Source organism: Pocillopora damicornis, chromosome 9 (assembly GCF_964200805.1).
Source record: "Pocillopora damicornis chromosome 9, jaPocDami1.2, whole genome shotgun sequence".
Taxonomy (NCBI): domain Eukaryota; kingdom Metazoa; phylum Cnidaria; class Anthozoa; order Scleractinia; family Pocilloporidae; genus Pocillopora; species Pocillopora damicornis.
Window position 1 is genome coordinate 3,988,301 of NC_142678.1, and position 19,603 is coordinate 4,007,903.

Here is a 19,603-nt window from a genome sequence, read left to right on the forward strand (position 1 = left end):
ACTTTTCCGGGTAGGCTAACTTTATAGATCAGTTGTTCTATAAATGTCTGACCCAATTTTACCTCACTAACCTAAAATGAATAAATAGAAAATTGAAATTTATCTGTTCTCCTTCTGAGGTTTGCATCAAAATTATGAAGTCATTGCAGGCTTGAACTGCATGTTTATTAAACATCTGCATGCGCGTGAGTTGTCAACATTAAAACCAGGATTATGACTACTTAAAATGACTTTACTATGCACCATACAGTTAAAGACAGCTGTTCTAAAAGACGTTTGCTTAGCTTTTTCATAAGTACACGTTACTTTTTCTAAGAATTTTGTTTATCCGGCCCATGCTGAATACGATTTTTCAGCCAAATTTTATATTCCTTTAAACATCCTTTGATCTCCTTGTATCAGTTAACATTCATGTAATTAAAATAATTACATGAAACCTTGAAGATGTATGGCACATTTTTCACACTGATACTACTAACATTTTATTCAGATTTTTATATTTACATTCAAATACAAATATCCAATTTATATATAGTAAGGGTTGTATTTTAAGGTTTTATAATAATATATTTTGTTAGAGTTATTTACAGAAATAGAAATTGTAGAGAGTATTTTATTATAGCTACGCATAGGTTGGTACCAGCTTTTATTACGGTACTAGCTTATCCATTTTATAGGGTAAATTAAGTTATTATTATTATTATTATTATTATTATTATTACTAATGTTATTATTATTATTGTGTGTATGGATTGGTATTAGCTATAAAAGAATAGTCAAATTAAAGTTTTGTGCACAGCCTAGCACTTATCAATACCCTTTCTAGAGCGAAACTTGAGAACAGTACCACCAAAATATGACTTGGCCTTGTTTCTACTAAGTCGCTACTAAATGTAAGAAATCAAACATGTATGACATGTTTTTTCAAAACTGAACAAATGATCGATTGCACCACGAGATGATTTTTATCTATTCACGCATTTTTCGGGCTCTAATAAGAACACAAGAATAATAATGTATGTGGTAACTTGTCTCAGTCTCTTATTTAAAAATGCTTACTGCTAGTTGGAAGGAATGAGGTCATCTATTAATATTGAGGCGTTGATATCTCTCACAAAAGAAACATACAGCAAAGTCAGTCTTTTTCTTTCAACACAATAGCCTGACCATTTTTAAGTCAACAGCAAAATGGCCATGAACTTCTAGATTTTCATTCAAAAGTCCTTAGGGGTTGTCCACCAAGAAATAATTTTCCAGTCTTTCTCAAAAATGGACGGTCAAAGCAGCAGAAATTTGAAAATATAAATATTGTCTTCGGAACTCATTCTATCATTGCACATGCGTAGATAATGGTCAAAAGGGGGCATCAGACCACTTATTACAAGCTGAGGCTTCTCGTCCTGAAAAAAAATCATGTTTTGTTTTGTTGTAGTGATCAATAAATTAAACGCAATACCTATGACATTGACTCCCTCCTCTTAAAGACAAATCCTTAGCTTTAGAAAATCTTTGCGGTAACCAAGTTTACAATACCAACTTAGTCGATGAAACCAATTTTCTCGTAACATCCCCACCCACCTACACAGCACCTCAGTTTCCTTAGAAACCTACCTCTTTGATACTTAGCGTACGGTGTGCAACTTGTAAGATTATGTGGAAATTGAAAACTACAAAAATTTAGTGGCAGCCAAATACTCTTTTTTCAGACACTACAAGGCAAGTAGATCGAGGATTACTACAAAGTAAGATGTAAATCATTTCATTCCCCTTCTGATTTTTATGGCCCCTAATGCAGTCAGAAAATTATTTCGAATCAAACCAAATCTAATTTAGCTCTTTCCCAGGTAAAGTCTTTCTGTTGACAGAGTTTCAGGTAAAATTATTTTTGACGCAAAATTGACCAGGTGGAAATAAGAGAGACAGCCTCTTAAGGACTGTTTAACTTCCACGCAAAAACTTATCGACACTTGCCTGGGGGACTTAAGTCACTAAGCGTATTTTAATTCAATAACATTTGAATGTAAAACTACTGATCACTTTTTTCACGTAAAATACACTTCAAAACCAAAGTTTAAATGGTTCAAAATCAAATTAACTTACGATCAAAAAGTTTTTTTTAGATCTAGTACCTTATTAAGTTAGCCGAAAATAAGCTCACGTTAACGAAGTCAACACGGTCACTTCATCGATTTGAAATTCTTGAGCGCATAACAAACATAGTGAAATACTTATAAAAGGATGGAAGCTATCCATAAAAGGAAAAGCATACAAAAGAGGGGGGGGGGGCGCTTTTTGGGTGTGCGTTGAGTCACTTGTATCATATCAATCTCCCGTTTCATAAGCTTGAGGAACTTAAGTCACCAAGCGCAGTTTATTTCCCTTACATTTATTGCACCTTAAAGAAAGTTTGAATAGTCTAAAAAGGAAATATTACAATTCGAATACTTGTAAGAGACCGTTAATTCCAAAGTAAAAAAAAAAAATGTGCGGCATTTCAACTGAATTGGAATTATATCGTTCTGGATTCGGTTAAGTACTCCTCGTGAAAGTTTCGAACTTATCTCTTAATTAACTGCTACTCTATGTGGTTATAAGCTGTTAAGAGGCAGATATCCTTCACGGGCAGCAAAATAGTTCTAACCGAGGGAATAATAGTGTAAGCGTACATGGTCCAGATCCCTCACGAGCTTGAAAAATGATTTCCAATTTTCAAGACAATCAAGAAAAAAAAAACTTGATCCGTTTTATTTCTTTCTTGTTTATGTTTGTTTGTTTGTTTTTATTTATTTATTTCTCTCTCTCTCTTTTTTTTTTGGATGTATTGCATTTTAACGAGAAAGAAGAGATATAAAAAAGTTGATAGTTCTCGTTCTTAAGAAAGTAATCCTATAATCTCAAACAAAAGAATTTGTCAATCCTCTTCCCTTAAAGTGAAAAAAAGGATGAAAAAAGAAAAACCTTTGAAAGACACGAACTAAACAAACATCAAGATTAAACTATAATTTTTTACATTTGTAGTGCAACATAACAACGACATTCAGTTTCGGTAATTAAGCACTAAGAATAACAAAGTTTGAGGGAAAAAAAAACGTCAGCTTGAATAAAAAAATAAAAAGACAGACAAAACTTTCAAACGAAAGAAATTTCTTCAAGAACTGCTTACCCGGAATAATGCGTTTCTAACAACCGAAATGATGCACTAAAAAGCGAAAGGTCACGGGAAAAACCACCAATTACACATTTGTATATGTGATATGCATGAAAATATCACTCAAAAAAACAGTTTCGAAATGAAGTTTTACTCTACTTTTTTACATGCTGAAGGTAAAATGAGAAAAGAAAAAATAGGGGATCATTAAGTCGCTCTTTCGCCTGTGATAAACGTGCAAAATCTAAACACGGTGGTTCGTTGCTATGCGATTTCCTCCCATAGCGTCCCTGTCGTCACGTGATCCAACAGGCCTTTGTTGTTTTCGCGTTCGATGGCTCAGTAGCGGTGGAGATATAGAAATTCGCTGCTCGGCAATACAATAAACAATATGAATACATTTGCATCTTACACAGTTGCCCAACATTCCAGTAATGGCTTTCTAATAATAAAGCTTGCATACGCTTCCGTTTGGCAACGAAAAGCGAGTTTTACTCAGTCCCTTTCTGAGACAAATTCCTGGTTTAAAGGCTAGCTAAAAAGGTCAAAATCGCTACTTTCAGGGGTTGGTATATTCTTCCCATACTAAAGTATGTTTTTGATTTCGGGACACCCCCTTAGGATTGTGTTTTCGAGGTGAAATCGTTTAAGAATGCGAATTTGGCGCGTTGTGAGGGGGAAATCCATCCTGGGTAATTTCTATTCTCGTTGTATTCTACCTATCACAAATAAAAAAGCTTTATCGTTATATGTAGATTCCGTTTGTTTGTATTTTCAATCGTGGAAACCGTAAATTTGTACATTTTAAACCCCGATTTTATCGAGCGCTCGATGCTTCTTGCTGGCAGCCATATTGGATTCTCTACAGATCGCCGATCGTTGTGAATAATTACGGCAGTGAAAGGACCATTCGAGGAAGAATCTTCGTATGGCCAGCAATTTTTCAGGGGATAAACGGGACGATAGGTAAGCAAAGCAATTCTGAACGTCGAATTTGCGTTTGTGTGGTTATGTTCAATAACTTAAATTTCTTGCTCACTTTGCAGTCGAAAACGCAGAATATGCAATAAGTCTAATTCTCACCAAGGACGCTGTGATTCTAGTAGAACTTTTCACGCATTCTGGAAGAGTTCATCTTCACATGTAGCTTTGAAAAGAAAAGGAGAGTTACAAGAACAAAACAAAAGGCTATCACAGGACATTGAAGCCAAAAAGGCTCGGCTGGATGAATATGGTAATATTATAACTTTGAGTGTTTTCGAAACGTGCAAAAGATTTCATTTTTACCACCATGCTACTCTGAAGTTCGAACGGAAAATTAAGTTATGTAGGTACAACATTCTGTTCCTTTAGTATTTTATTTACATGTGATTGCAAAAAATGTTGAGATCTAATTTCTCTGTTTGTTTTTTTTGAGGGACAAATACAAACTTCTGTTGCTCAGAAAGATGCAGTAGAAGAAGAGCTAAAAAGCCTTCAAAAGAGTGTGGAAGAAAAGGAAGATCAAGTAAAGCAACAAGAGGAAAAAGTAACACAATTAAATGAGCAATATCACAAATTTAAATCTCTGCTTGAACAAAAAGGCTTTTCAGTAGCTAGGAGAAAAAATGCCAGTACAACTTATGATATAATTACAAATGTCAATTCCAGCACTAAGTACAGACGAAGACAGGATACAAAAAATGTATTAGAATTTATTCATGGGGGAAAAGAAGGGTCAATATATGGGGCTTGGGGTTATATTTCATCTACTGCTGACAATCAAACCATGGACAAACTGATTTCTGGACTTAAACGAGGGAAATATCTCCAGGGTCTGTTTGACAAGACAATGAAAGGGTATCAAAATTCAGATGAGGCTTTGAAACAAGCTGTTTTTATGAAGTACCAGAACTTTCTGTCTCGCAGAAAGTATACCATTGTCTGCAAAACTCAGTCTTCAGTGTTTGATCCAAACTCTGATCTATGGGTACCCCGTAACATAAAATGTTTAGGTTTGGACTTAAGGGTGCCAAATAAAGCTATTTCTGACAAACGGGTGGAGAATTTTGTGAGAAGTCTTGACACTGGTCATGTTAATCAAATTCCCAATGCACCAGGTGTTTCCTGAACAATAACTGGGTTGGTGTTTATGATAATTGATCTGCACCTTAGACTTCCCTATTTATTCCGTAAGCTAATTTGGTTTAATGACAACATAAATCATTTCATCATGCAATTTTCTGATGATGGGGCCTCTGAGTCAAGTCAGCTAACCATGTCAATTGGCAGCCTAACATCATGGAATTTTGGGGACAGTGTGAGAAGCAGGGATTTCCAGTACATTTTACATTGTGTCATTCAGGGGGAGAAAGATGAGGTGTTGCAAAGTATCTGGAAGCAACACACTGATGAAATGGAAATGTTAGAGGGTAATGTATTTGTTGTTTCTAACAAGCAGTGTACTGTAGAGTTTCGGCCCAGTGCTGATATGAGCTGTCAAAGCTGGGCTAACAATGAGTTAAATCAAGCTGCCACTTACCCATCTCCTTATGCTAACGTAAGCAAAGGAAATATGTGTACTATGGGTGCCACTATTGGGATGGGGGAAGAGGATTTATTCAAACCTTATACTCTGGAGGTCAGAAATTCCCATGTTATGAGGGTAAATGAGTTTATGATTTCCCTGCCATCTTCCCTGAGTGAAAAAAATCGCCATTCTAGAAAACTACAGTTCATGGCAGAGAATGGAATTCGCCAGTTAGGCACCCCCTGAATTGGAATTTTTGCAGAGCGGCAGCACCCAGAGCCTATCCACTGTGAAATTAATGCATGGCAACATGTGTTAAATATCATATACAGGGTAGCAGCACAAAGAGGTGTTTTTACCAAATTTATTGATATATTAAGTGCCTCAGCTGTAGAAAGGAGAGCTGATCAAGGAAATGGTAATGGGAATAGAAAATCACAAGTTTATGTTCCACATAATGATGGTGCTGGAGAACGATCTACTAAGGTTGATTTTGTTAATGCTTCTAACCAAAAGTTTGTATGTGACCTGGGCAATGCACTGTCAAGTAACCATAAGGAAGATTTTGGTGAACTTGGTTGTGGGTTGGGGTATTTAGCTTCTGTGATTAAGGATCACTATAATGATGAGGCTCGTAGGCACAAGAAGCTTCCAGTACAGTTGATAGGAGACCAGGCCATTGCTTTGGCAAACTTTTCTTTTAGGCTCATTGATGCCCTTAAAGTCTTAGATGAATCCCCAGCCCAGAAACTAGAAATATTAGCATTAGGAAAAATTGCACAATTCCTTAGGAATGCTGTGGCTCTTTTTAACAAAATTGAAGTTAGCCCTTCCTACCTTGGTGAGCTCACAGAATTCTGTACACTTTATTTTAATTTATATGCATTATTTTTTCATCGAATGTTAATGTAACTGTGTGGACAGTAGGGTATGCCATACCATATCATGCAACTAAACTGAAATTTACAAAGTGGGTTATGGTATAATATCATTACAGGCTAAAGAGGCTAAACATTCAGGGGTTAAAAATGACTTGGATTTGACAAACAGATCCAATACAACAACTGAAAAAGGGAAATGGTGGCAAGTCATGAGAGCTAATTATGTAAGAGCATTTTATTTGCCAGAACATCAAACAATGCCAAGTTCTTATACTTCTCATTTTAAGTCTCGGCTTCCTTCTCAGCTAAATTCAAACAACTTTTGCAATTGTGGAAGAGAGAAGGAAATAAATGATTATATATATGAGGTATGTGTAGATGCCAGGGTGACTGTCCAGTGTGCAGAGGGACAGCAACTAATACCTGAAGTACTTTCATCATTAAAACCAGTCCTATGCCCTGTATGTAATGAGAGATTTCCTGATACTGTAACATACGAGGCTCATAAAAGTGTTCACTTATGCAACAAACAGCCTGTTAGTCCAGTTACAAATAGCCGTAATCTAAACCCTAGAAATATGAAAGTAAGTGACCTAAAAATGGAGTTGCAAAGTAGGCAATTAAGCACTAGTGGAAACAAAGATGTTCTTATGAGACGCCTTGAGGGTACATTAGCAAGTGAGACTATATAGAATAAGACTTTTCACTGTCAGTGTATCACCAGAAAGCTCCATAATCATATTTTATTCCCATTTAATATAAAGTTTACATAAGTTTATTTTTTAACCAGGTAAATTTTAACTGCAATGTCACCTAAGATTATTTATCATTGAAGTTGTAATAAAATTTAAAATAATATATTTTACACACCAGATGGAAAGCTAAATATATTTACTGGAAATACAGTGTCTAGAAAATTTCAACATGAGACCATGTTGACACAGACGTGTAACTAATGTATGTTTGAAAAAAAAAGCTACAAACTCGTGTTTCTTTGATCAACACTAACCTCACAATATTAATTGATATTACCTTGTTTATTCATGAGGCTTTGTAAGCTTTTGTCGAAAACAAAATCCTCTGCTGTGTACCGTTGAATATAAAATGTCACCATAGCCTTCTGACTTTTGAGGTTGTATTCAACAACAAAAGGAGTGTTTTCGGATACAACAACGGCTGACCTGCCTTTGTAAACAGACGACAGCTTTCCCTGTGATTTCGGTTGTTGACTGAAATGTTCTTTTCTAAGAACATCCTGGCCTTCGAATCTCGCCGGCGAAAATGCTTTCTCCACTGCTTGTATACAAGATAGTGTCGAAGTAATTTTTGATTTTCTTTCATTAAATTTCACTTTTCCACTATAGCCCCTGAACAAAACTGTTATGTGACGAAATATCTGCCACGGAATGAAGATGACAACTGGGCCTACCAATGATGTTGCTTTTGAGCGACTTAGTTTCGAAGCAATCTCCTCTCCAATTTCTAAAAGGTAGCCATCCACCAGTGGACCACAAAGCTCAAGTTTGTTGCCGCAAACCTCTACCAGTCCGCTATTCATCTTCCCCATACCATAGTTTGGTCGTCTTTTTGCCTACCTGACCGCCTTTATCCACTCCCGCTCAAAAGAAAACTTCAGCTCCAGTTCACGTGCGTTCCAAAATGTTTTTCCCCTCTCTGAAAAATCTGTTTGGCCTCTTAAATCGAACACGACTTCACTTAAATTCGCCGCCATGTTACTTTACGTTGGAATACTAATGGCATTACCGCAGACATTTACGCGCCCGCGCTTCCGGGAGGAAAAAACCTAGCAACGAACCACCGTGAAATAATACCCAGTTTTCCTCCCCGTGACTAAATAACTCAGTATTTTTATTCCGGTCACGTACATGATTGGTGCTCATCCAATTTCTCCACCATACAGCTTTCATTTTATTACAGCCACCTCTTTCCTCGTTCTGTCTAATGTGTAACCATATATGCACAATTGTTACTTTTCATGTAACAGATATTCCTCAAAACTGTTTCTCAGCGGAAATAAGTGTCCACGAATAAAGAAATGTCCTGCCGGAGTTAATATCACAACCGCATATTAAGAGCACATCCTTTTAAAGAAGAAGGTATAATGTGCGTCATTTTCTACATATGATTAAACAGCATTTCATGTTCCTTGCTTGCTTGTAAAATTGTCAATTTCCGTTACAACGTACGTGTAAAAATTCTAGGATTCCGACCAGTGGACAGTTTAGCAATAATTAGGCTCCCCGTGACGTACATGTAACTCTACATTTATCAAATAAACGTAATATCGCCATCTGGCTCGTTTTAATACCTGGCCAACCAAGCGAATGGTAATTGCGAGAAAGATTTCATTCATTGGATTGATTGTTCCTGAAGGAGAAATGTAGGCCCTCAGCTCGGCGGAATCCAAAATAGCCACAGTCCATCAAATCAGTCTGAAGTTACGAATACTGTCTTTTTTCAGTTTTAACCCGCTTTAGAGTCAACATTAGGGAACGCTCCGGGTAACGTGTCAATTAATCGAGGAAGGGTCCTATATCGTGTCGAACCGACAAGTGGAAACAACAAATGATCGTTGAATGTCGAAACATGAAGAAATAACAAATAAATAATTCGCCCGGTTCCACGGTTCGTTTTCATCGCTCGCCTGGTAATCATGAGTAATATATATCGTTATTGACTTCTTTAGTTGGAGAAATTTGGGCCCATAAGTTCCGGGAATCCGAATTGGCCAAAGTCTAACAAATGAGTCTAATAGTATGTGAACTTCCGAATACTATGCTGCCTCTGTTTTTCTAAAACACGTTTCAAAGAAAGCATTTTAGAAACCGCTTATGGTAATCTTTTTGTTAACTACGAAAAGTCCCACATCATGATAACATCTTACCGCAACTGTTTTAACATACCTCTTTGTCGCTTGTTCAATATTTCATATTTGGGCAACGGCCTTCAAAATGGCGGCTTTGGAGAGCAAAACAAACCAGTCAATTACAGCTAATGATATAAGCAATGTTTCTTCTAAGAATTTGCCTTTCTCAAAAGTGTTCTAAGTTATGTCACGATCGTTTTAACATACCTCTAAACAGGCTATTTTATATTTGTACCTGGAAGATCACTAAGCTAAAGCTGACGACTTCACGGGCTCGGTCAGATTCCAGAGATTCGTCAATCGGCCAATAATGTCGTTCTGCTGTAAATATTTAAAATCTGAAATAATGAGATGCGTCTAGTCAATTGCATCATGCGATCTAGCTGCTGGTTCAAAGCGGTTTACGACCGCTGAGGGTTCACGATCATTTTCTAACCTTGCTAATCCTTAATATTCAAGTTCAAAGGAGAAAACAAAAGCTGAGCCTATCGACTGTCACTGAATGGTCAAATGCACTGTTCAAGTTCAAGTGAAAACAAATTTACATTTTCCCTGAGGCGATATCACTGAAGCGTTCTTCCTTCAAGCGAATAGGCCTCATCAATTCTACATTCTGATGACAGTGGCGCTACTGGAAAGGTTAGGTATGACGTTATGGCAAACAAAAATGATCAGTATTAGACTTCTTGCCGTTTTCTTTCAGCCTTTTATGATTCAAAATGACAAAATTGTTATCAGGCGTATGCAAGATCATTGTTGCTATTCTTCTTGCGACGTTTGTTGTAGGGTTTTGGAAAAGTCAGTGAAATCGGAGGTGTTTTAATGTTTGCCATTGATGTAAACATAAGGATTAAACTATAAATTCCTACATTTGTAATGGAACATGACAACAAAATATCAGTTCCGGTAATTAGGCACTGAGAATAGAAAAAAATTGACGAAAAAAATAGCGTTAGCTTAAATAAAAAAAAAAGACAAAGACAGTTAAACCTTTTATACGAAAATAAATTTCTTCAAAAACTGCTTACCCCGTATAATGCTTTTCTAAGAACTGAACATGCTGAACATGATGCAATAAAAAGTGACAGGTTACGGGAAAAACCACTAATTACCCATTAGCGTTTGTGTTATGCCGGAAAACTGATAGTACTCAAAAAACAGTTACGAAATGAAATTTTACTCAACTTAAGCTTTGTTACTCACTGAAGTTAAACCATGAGAGGAAACACAGAATGCATGCTCTGAACCATTGAGTTGTTTTTTCGCCTATTCCTGCAAACCTGAACAACAACCATTTTTCCTCCTCGTGGCTAAATAGCTCAGTATTTTTATTCCGATCACGTATACGGCTTTCATTTCATTACAGCCATCACTTTCCTCATTCTATCAAATTTGGAACCATATATGCACAATTGTTACTTTTCCTGTGACACATATTCCTCAAACTATTTCAAAGCCGAAGTACGTCTCCACGAAAAAAAGCAATCATTTGACAGAATAAATATCAAAACCACATATTAAGAGCACATCATTTTAAAGCAAAAGGTATGATGTGCATCGTTTTCTACATATGACTAAATATTAATTTCATGTTCCTTGCTTGCATTTTTGTTACACGTGTAAAAAAAAAAAAAATTCTAGGATTCTGACCACTTGAAGTGGGCTGACAAACAGACAACTTAGCAGTTATGAGGCTCCCCGTGACGCACATGTAACTATGAAGATGTTAATTATCAAATAAATGTACTATCGTCATCTGTTTCATTTCAATACCTGGCCAACCAAGCGAATGGCAATTGCGAGAAAGATTTCGTTCAGTTATTGATTGTTCCTGAAGGAGAAATTTAGGCCCTCAGCTCGGCAGAATCAAAATTAGCCACAGTTCATCAAATCAGTCTGATGAAGTTACGAATCTTGTCTTGTTTCAGTTTTTACCCGCTTTAGAGTTAACATTAAGAAACGGTTTGGATAACATTTCAATTAATCGAGGAAGAGTCCTATATCGTGTTTAACCGACAGGTAGAAACTTTAAATGATCATTGAATGTCGAAAAATGATGAAACATCAAATAATTCGTTTTCATTGCTCGCCTGATAATCATGAGTAATATATATCGTTATTGACTTTAGTTGGAGAAATTTAAGCCCATAAGTTCGGAGAATCCGAATTGGCCAAAGTCCAACGAATCAGTCTAATGGTATGCGGGCTTCCGAATAATACAATGTTGCTTCTGTTTTTCTAAAACACGTCACAGAGTAAGCATTAGAAACCGCTTATGGTAATCTTTTAATTTACTACAAAAAGTCCTATATCTTACCGCAACTAGTTTAACATACCACTTTGTCGCTTGTTCAATATTTCATATTTGGGCAACGGCCTTCAAAATGGCGGCTTTGGAGAGCAAAACAAACCAGTCAATTACAGCTAATGATATAAACAATGTTGTTCTAAGAATTTGCCTTTCTCAAAAGTGTTCTAAGTTATGTCACGATCGTTTTAACATACCTCTAAACAGGCTATTTTATATTTGTACCTGGAAGATCACTAAGCTAAAGCTGACGACTTCACGGGCTCGGTCAGATTCCAGAGATTCGTCAATCGGCCAATAATGTCGTTCTGCTGTAAATATTTAAAATTTGAAATAATGAGATGCGTCTTGTCAATTGCATCATGCGATCTTGCTGCTGGTTCAAAGCGGTTTACGACCGTTGAGGGTTCACGATCATTTTCTAACCTTGCTAATCCTTAATATTCAAGTTCAAAGGGGAAAAGAAAAGCTGAGCCTATCGACTGTCACTGAATGGTCAAATGCCCTGTTCAAGTTCAAATGAAAACAAATTTACATTTTCTCTGAGGCGATATCACGGAAGCGTTCTTCCTTTCAGCGAATTGGCCTCATCAATTCTACATTCTGACGACAGTGGCGCTACTGGAAAGGTTACGCATGACGTTATGGCAAACGAAAATGATCAGTGTTAGACTTCTTGCCGTTTCCTTCAGCCTTTTATGTTTTAAAATGGCAAAATTTTTATCAGGCGCATGCAAGATCATTGTTGCTATTCTTCTTGCGACGTTTGTTGTAATATTTTGGAAAAGTCAGTGAAATCGGAGGTGTTCAGTAATGTTTGCTCTTGATGTAAATATAAGGATTAAACTATAAATTCCTACATTTGTAATGGAACATGACAACAAAATATCAGTTCCGGAAATTAGGCACTGAGAATAGAAAATATTGACGAAAAAAATAGCTTTAGTTTCAATAAAAAAAAAAAGACAAAGACAGTTAAACCTTTTATACGAAAATGAATTTCTTCGAGAACTGCTTACCCCGTATAATGCTTTTCTAAGAACTGAACATGCTGAACATGATGCAATAAAAAGCGAGAGGTTACGGAAAAAACCACTAATTACCCATTAGCGTTTGTGTTATGCCGGAAAACTGATAGTACTCAAAAAACAGTTACGAAATGAAATTTTACTCAACTTAAGCTTTGTTACTCACTGAAGTTAAACCATGAGAGGAAACACAGAATGCATGCTCTGAACCATTGAGTTGTTTTTTCGCCTATTCCTGTAAACCTGAACAACATCCATTTTTCCTCCTCGTGGCTAAATAACTCAGTATTTTTATTCCGATCACGTATACGGCTTTCATTTCATTACAGCCATCACTTTCCTCATTCTATCGAATTTGGAACCATATATGCACAATTGTTATTTTTCTTGTGACACATATTCCTCAAACTATTTCAAAGCCGAAGTACGTTCCACGAAAAAAGCAATCATTTGACAGAATAAATATCAAAACCACATATTAAGAGCAAATCATTTTAAAGCAAAAGATATGATGTGCATCGTTTTCTACATATGACTAAATATTAATTTCATGTTCCTTGCTTGCATTTTCGTTACAACGTACATGTAAAAATTCTAGGATTCTAACCACTTGACGTGGGCTAACAAACAGACAATTTAGCAGTAATGAGGCTCCCCGTGACACACATGTAACTATGAAGATGTTAATTATCAAATAAATGTAGTATCGTCATCTGGTTCATTTCAATACCTGGCCAACCAAGCGAATGGTAATTGCAGGAAAGATTTCGTTCAGTTATTGATTGTTCCTGAAGGAGAAATTTAGGCCCTCAGCTCGGCAGAATCAAAATTAGCCACATTCCATCAAATCAGTCTGATGAAGTTACGAATCTTGTCTTGTTTCAGTTTTTACCCGCTTTAGAGTTAACATTAAGAAACGCTTCGGATAACATTTCAATTAATCGAGGAAGAGTCCTATATCGTGTTTAACCGACAGGTAGAAACTTTAAATGATCATTGAATGTCGAAAAATGATGAAACATCAAATAATACGTTTTCATTGCTCGCCTGATAATCATGAGTAATATATATCGTTATTGACTTTAGTTGGAGAAATTTAAGCCCATAAGTTCGGGGAATCCGAATTGGTCAAAGTCCAACAAATCAGTCAAATGGTATGCGGGCTTCCGAATACAATGTTGCTTCTGTTTTTCTAAAACACGTCTCAGAGTAAGCATTAGAAACCGCTTATGGTAATCTTTTAATTTATTACGAAAAGTCCTACATCTTACCGCAACTAGTTTAACATACCTCTTTGTCGCTTGTTCAATATTTCATATTTGGGCAACGGCCTTCAAAATGGCGGCCTTGGAGAGCAAAACAAACCAGTCAATTACAGCTAATGATATAAACAATGTTGTTCTAAGAATTTGCCTTTCTCAAAAGTGTTCTAAGTTATATCACGTCGTTGAACATATATTAAAACAGGCCATTCTATATTTGCACTTGGAAGATCACTAAGCTAAAGCTGACGACTTCACGGGCTCAGTCAGATTCCAGAGATTCATCAATCGGCACAATAATGCGTTCTGCTGTGAATATTTAAAATCTGAATTAATGAGATGCGTTGAGTCATTTACACCATGCGATCTAGCTCGTTTAAAGCGGCTTACGACTGCTGAGTCTTCTCTTGTGGCAAAATCAGCTGTCCATTTCCTCTGGTACTGACAAGAATAATCTGTTTGACAATCAGGAGCTTCCTAAATTGGCGATCATTACCTTTTTCTCGTGATCTTATTTTTTTATTTAAGGATGATTAATATTCTGTCGGGACTAAATGGGAGCCAGTCACACTAAGGTGTCAGGGCCCCTTCTGTGGTTTAATCATCACCATTACAAATTCCTCAAATGTATGACAAACTTCTAAAGCTGCGTTGTATACATGCATATATTACGCCAAAAGTCTTTAGACCATTCTAAGTGGACCCAAAAGATCGCAATTTTAATGTTTTCCTCTCCTTTATTGGAACTATACTGAATAGCATTTTCTTAACTTAAACAAACCGCACGAGTCACTGTCTATTGCATTGCATTGTTTATGTCTCGCCAAAAGATTTTATCGCACAACTCCATTTTCATGAAAGACAATTAACCTTCTTTTTTTAATTCCGGTAGAGGAAGATATCGTTTCTTCGAAGCTGAAACGGAACTTCTCAAGCTAACCGTGCCAAAATAGTCCTAAAATATTCGCAGATCGAAGAGCAGACATGCAGAGGTGTATCGAATGGTTATAAACAAGGGCGTTATAAGCAAAATCAAACCGCTACGAGATTTGAAGGTAGAGGAAATAAAAGAAACTCTGAAAAATATAGGTAATTCACAACGACTAAACGATATATATAGCGCTATAGATATACTCGAATTATTAGTACTGAATTTACACAAGATGACAAGGTCTGAAAGGCACATTTGTTTTGATCAATTATCAGATGTTTTCTCTCTGATTTCTCCATAGCTTTAGTTTTGCTCTTTCCCTTTTGGTTGGTTTTTGTTTCTTTGTTAATTTGTTGTTTGATGTTGTTTTTTTTTAAAGTTGTTCATCCCTGAATACGTGATAGGTATCTGTTGGGAAATTGCTCTTTAAGCGAGCCTTAGCAAATGACTAGTTAAATGAAATACAATTCACGGTTCTTCTGTATATGATGAAACAATGAATATAATTTCAATCTCCCTGATATAGATTAGAGAGTCAGAAGTGAGAAGAGAAAACAACTTTCAGGAGTCTAATTTCTATGATACATTTAAGCGGAGGGATCGGGGGAGGTTGCACTAGTGGATTTTTGTGTTTCGTGATTTACATGCTTTACAGACTACTTCCGATATCGTTATTCGTGTCAAACATGAAGGATGTGAGAATCAAAAATGGCGCTGGTGCCGACACACTCCCTCCTCCATATTTTGCATTTTTCAAGTCCTGCTCTGTGGAGCTGGTTTGTTGTTCTGCTGTAAAGAAGTGAGCTATATTCACATTTTCTAATTCAGAGGAAATCTTTATGCTGAATATGATATCGATCTCGTTCCTTGTGGGTTTTTAGAACTTCGTAAAGCTTTGTTATGCAATCCATCGATTAGAACTAACGAGTGTTCTGACAATCTGATTGTGCTATAAATGATATACGCAGTCGTTATGAAATTATGCACACCCACAATGACTGATTTATCTTTTTGCCCCTATTTTTGACCTAAATAATTAAATAATAAATAATAATCATTAATTATATATTTGTACATATATATACAAGTCACAAAAAGGCGTAATTTTGTTCTTGTTTGGCGAATAAATGATGAAAATGAACATTGCAAATTCCAAAGATGTCGAACCGCAATTAATAAACATTTTAGTACCCTTTCTGTTTACTCTCCTCCCGATAAAAGGCCGTTATGATATTTTCAACTTCAAAGAATACAAAGAGTTATCAAGTTGTACTTAAAAATGATAGGTCATAATATTGTAATTCAGTATCATCTACTGAGTTGATGACGTAAATTGGCCAACGTAAAGAGTTTAAAAGCTGACGTTTCGAGCGTTAGGCCCTCGCCGATCGCTCTGACGAAGGGCTAACGCTTGAAACGTCAGCTTTCAAACTCTTTACAGTGGCAAATTTACGCTATTAACTCAGTCGATAATACTAAATTACCCTGTTATACTCTCCCACCGACGTAGCACCACAGTTTGTTTAGAACCTCACCTCCCTTCTCCATAATAATGGAGACAAATTTATTTTCAAAATTTTGTTGCAACAGCATAAGCAGTCACCTATCATAAACCTTGTTCATCAACTGAGAGCTAGCATCATCAGCGACTGATGAAAAGGAAAATAAACCCCTTGCGAAAACCAGCCAGCTTGTAAAGAAGAGCAGCTTGAAGTACAACTCCCTTTAAGTCACTTGTTGTATTAGACTGATGTCAAAATAAATAACTGTAGATACTTAGAGTGCAAATAAGAGGCAAATAAATAACCGTGTTTTTAGACTTTTCGATTCATCTAAATATTTGATAACTATAAGGTCAAATATCTTATAGTCACATGTCGCGTGCTTGTTGACATATAAGTTCGTGTGTAACAACTTCGGCCTTTCCTTTCCTGCCCTCTCGTTTCAAATATCAATAGCCCCAGTAAATTCGTAAACTGCGCTATTTTTACTGGAATAAGACTGAAAAATGTTATTTTCCCTTTTTTACCATCTAAAAAATTCCACGCAGAAATAGTGTTTGTAGCCTGACTGCGTGACCTTTAATTTCTAGATAAGTACAAAAAAAATGGTTTACATTTTTTTTTTCAAGGTAACACTTCTAGAAAGTTCTTACACCTCCTGTTATTTTATTTGCCTGTTTTTTGCCTGCAATTGTCATCTGCATCTGCCATTATTTCCGCTGATTATCATGGTCTTTCCAGTTGGTACACCGTCACCACTCTTTCGAGTTTGTGTGCGTGGTGGGTGGGTTTTAGTGTATAAGTCTGGCTCAAATATTTCTGCACGCTAGCTGCATAAGGGCAAGCAACACGGGTTTCTATGTTTTCTCCTTTTTCTTTACTTGTACTTTTATTTTCTCTCTCGCATTAGCAAAGATATAGGTTTTTTTTTTTAATTCCCTCAGCGCGTTCCCTCAGATTTGGAAAACATGCTGTGAAAAATCAATATCGACCAGAATTAAAACTCCTTCAACTTCTAGTTGTTTCAAAGAACCCCTATTATTTATAACTTTATTTCTCAAGAAAATGTATTTTTAATTGCTATTTATAGCAATTAGAACATGAAACTAGGTCCCATTAAGTATTGTTTCGTGACTCTCGACTGAAAAACATAAATTGAGGAATCAAAAGCAATTACGCCCGAGAAAATTTGCTTTTAGCCTTCTAGCCGCAGAAGGCAAATCCAGGCAATAAAGTATTCTAAGACCTTTGTAAACTAGAGGCGTTACATTGACGAGTACACAATTATGTGTTGGGGGGTCAAACATTTACACTTAATGTCTGAATCTAAAACAGATCACGTACTCGTATATAGTACGTCCGAAAAATGTTACGCATGTACAATACCGTAGGTGTACCTGGCGAATTCTTTCCGCTTGCTTCAATCGAAGAGAGACAACTTATTTACTATTTCTCCGGGGTTTCGTGCTGCTGCATTAGATAAGAAATACGTTTTTACTCATTTTTTGGCCATATGTAAATTAAAGAGTTGTTTTTTAGTAGTTTTTTGTATCTGGCGTAGCACAGGTTCGTTTTGTAGACTCCTAGTTTCAGGTTGCACATGTTAAGATTGTATCGGGATGTGTTTACCAGCTGCAAAAGACTGACTGGCTCATCCTAAATAAACTTTTTTACGTTGAATGTCTCGTGTGACTGTAGTCAGAAAAGCAAATTGAAACAACCGGCGTATCGGTCAAATAAATTCCAATGTATTCAACAAGGAGTTTGTATGTTGAATTTTCCAAGTAAATTTAAGGGGGGTCAATTATTTGTGACAGCCGGAGATAGACATCTCTGAAACGTCATCTAACGGTCAGAGAGTTTACACTTTTTTTTTCCTCCCTCTCGTCACAGCGCAACAGACATTGTTGATCCTATGTAGTGTAAACGTGTCAGTTGTAATGTGTCTTCATAGCGATGCCATCTAATTACCGAGCGAGCGTCAAAAAGGCCCTCAATTCAACTTAAAACTAGAATTGAGAGAGTCGAGATGACGCAGTTGTCTTGTTTATTTGAAATTAACTGTAAAATCAAATGTTATATTTCTCGAGCTGGCCAGGACGGCAACAGCTCATACCCTTTGTCGTGGGTGTACAGCATAAAAGAACACTTGAGAGACGTCGATATATCACAAACACGCGTTTCGACCAAGAAGAAGCTTAGTTCAGAACTGTGCGGCGCGTCTACTTATGTTGTTCCAAATATGACCGTATTACTCCTTCACGGAGAGAACTACACTGGCTTCCCGTGGAGCAAAGGATTGTTTTCAAAATCTTACTGTTGACTTTTAAGTGCCGCTCCCGCTAAGAGCGGTCCACTCGACTTCCCGTCGGAAAAAAAGTTTTCTTTTATTTTTTGCCCATGAAAAGGGTTTTGGGCACATGTTTCAAAAATAGTTTAGTTGTTCTCCAATTCTCTTTTTTTTTGCGTCGCCACAAGCCAAAAACCATTTTTGGCCAGACCACCCCTGTGAATAGCGATCGAAAGTGTCAATTTTAAAGATTTCGTCCAGCGCGCAGCGACTGCAACAATGTAGCTCACGGAATTCTATCTCCCTACAAGTTACAAGATGTATTCAGTTAGTTCACAGAAAAAATATGGAAACCTCAGCTGAAATATTTTTCATACCAGCGTGATCAGAGGAGACCCTGCTCTTCGACCTTAATTTGCATATCAAAAATTCACTACTTTGTACGAAAGAATTCTCAAAATGCAGGCGTTAATCGGGCCGAAAAAGCATATCAGTGCATAGTTTATACACCAATGAGGTCACGGATTGCCTTAAACCCGCGGGTATATCTCCAGCTTCCATCCACCAACTTCTTAAAAACAACGCAAATCCATGTGTTCGCTCAATTGCGCTCGTGTCAAAGATCATTTGCATGATTCTTGGAATTGACCAAGATCTCCTTTTGACAGTTCAAACTTCGTTCGTTTATCTCCTACGTTAGGGATTTTAGGCTTTCACAGCAAGTGAATGGCGATTAGATGCCGAGTTGTCCTAAAACGTTGCGTAAACGTGATCGGTCGTAACGCTTGCGCGCTTGCGTGACTTACAAAGTAGACAAATGTGATCGGAAGGCGCCTTCTCTTAATAATTTACGTTGA

At 36.7% G+C, this 19,603-nt stretch overlaps 1 protein-coding gene and 1 pseudogene across 1 annotated transcript in view; one reads left to right on the top strand and one right to left on the bottom strand.

Annotated features, from left to right (window-relative positions):
• Nucleotides 1-19,603, bottom strand: part of LOC149039677 (uncharacterized) — a 108,947-nt gene that overhangs the window by 72,990 nt on the left and 16,354 nt on the right. The gene's annotated exons all lie outside the window — the stretch shown is intronic.
• LOC149039687 (uncharacterized) lies at nucleotides 4,563-7,401 on the top strand (annotated as a pseudogene).